We start from the raw sequence: 1,657 nt of genomic DNA, 5'->3' as shown, positions 1-1,657 counted from the left end.
CTTGAAATGGAGGTGGGAAGGGGCTGGGTTGGGGATAATCTACAAGAAAAAAAAAGCGAAAAAGTACAAAACAGGACAGAAATTCAATACAATTTGAAATAGAAATGAGCATAGAACTTAAGTTCCCCCAGGAACACAAAGAGGCCTTGGGCAGGCATTCCAGAGAGTACAGAACAAGAGGTTGAACCAATTTTATGGACCTTAAGGGATAGGGTGACCTAAGATGATATGCAGATAAGGAACATAGAAGACTTGGGGAAAACAACGAAGCAACAATTATGTAAGTTCTTAGCATGATCTGAGGAGTCAGGACAAATATCTTGATAATTCAAACCAAAATAAATTAAAAATTCCGAACCTCTATGCTTCTAATATGTAGCTGCTTTAGAAAAAAGTTTAGTTTCTAACTTTGTCTTAAACTCTCAGTGAAGAAACATTTGCAGGATCTATAAGGCAAACAAACATGCACCCTCTTTTTTTTTTTTTTTGGTATCAAAAAAAGACAACGAAGTTGAAGTGATTCTCTGATATTCATGACTGTGAGGATAGAGTCAAAGCTTTCAAATTCAGTTTTCATTGTTTTCTGGTTGTCAGTGTCTGCAAACTGGGCTGATGTTTTAAACCTGGGGTCACAGTTCGCATTTAATTTGCATATCCAACTTGGAGAATTTTGAAGTTCCCAAAACTATTCTTGAGGTTTGTCATACAGTCTCGAGTACTTCAGTGAGAGAGGAAAAGATAGGGAACTTGGAGGCTGTTGTTTTGTCTTTCCTCCTTGAACACTGCCGGAAGCAGGTAAAGCTCTCTCCATAGTAACCTCTATCCTTGCTCCTCAAAGTGTGGTCTGAGGACCAGCAACATCAACATTACCTGGGAGCTTGTTGGAAATGCAGCATCTCAAGAGCCCAGCTGGGACCCATTGAATTGGAACCTGCATTGTAAAAAGATCCCCAGGTGAGATTTGTATGCACATTAATGTTTGAGAAGCACTCATCCTGGAAGTGTTACACAATCCATTTATTAGGTAATAGGGGAGCCAGCCTGTGAAAAAGGGACATCACTGCTGCTACTAGACGTTTCGTTAGGGATTTGGTTGTGAATTCAGTGTGAATTATGCAGCTTAGGGACAGAGAAGTGGCAGTAGGGACTTGGCTACACCTGGGACCCTACAACAGCTTACTAAAAGGCCTAGCTGTTTTCTTGATATGCTCCTCACTGAAAAGAGACTAGCGATTCCCTACCAGGAAACCAGGTGCACCTGATTTTCTCATTATTCTGATATTCCCATTACTCAGGATTTTAAAGCTGACAGATTTTGAGAAGTACGCTGTTATGTTCCTAGTGAAGAGCTGAGGAAAAAAAAGTAATTTTAGCTTCTGAGGTCAAAAAAGCGTCTTCTATTTCCTTTGTACCACCTTAAAACTCTTGGTAAAGTGGGACCCTCGCAAAATGAGCACTCGATAAATATCATTAACAGTGATTTGCACCAGAGTGGCAATATTTTTAATACAGTTCATTCCAACAAATGTTCTGCTTCCCATGTTAACTTTTCTGTACCCAGCAACCAGAAACCTACACTGCTGAGTGTACAGAATATAGAGCTCCAGCTAAGTGTGATTAGATATTGATTTCTGAGCCCCACAAACATTTAGCAATG

Source organism: Hippopotamus amphibius, chromosome 4, assembly GCF_030028045.1.
Source record: "Hippopotamus amphibius kiboko isolate mHipAmp2 chromosome 4, mHipAmp2.hap2, whole genome shotgun sequence".
Classification (NCBI taxonomy): domain Eukaryota; kingdom Metazoa; phylum Chordata; class Mammalia; order Artiodactyla; family Hippopotamidae; genus Hippopotamus; species Hippopotamus amphibius.
Note: the sequence above shows the minus strand (reverse complement) of the source record.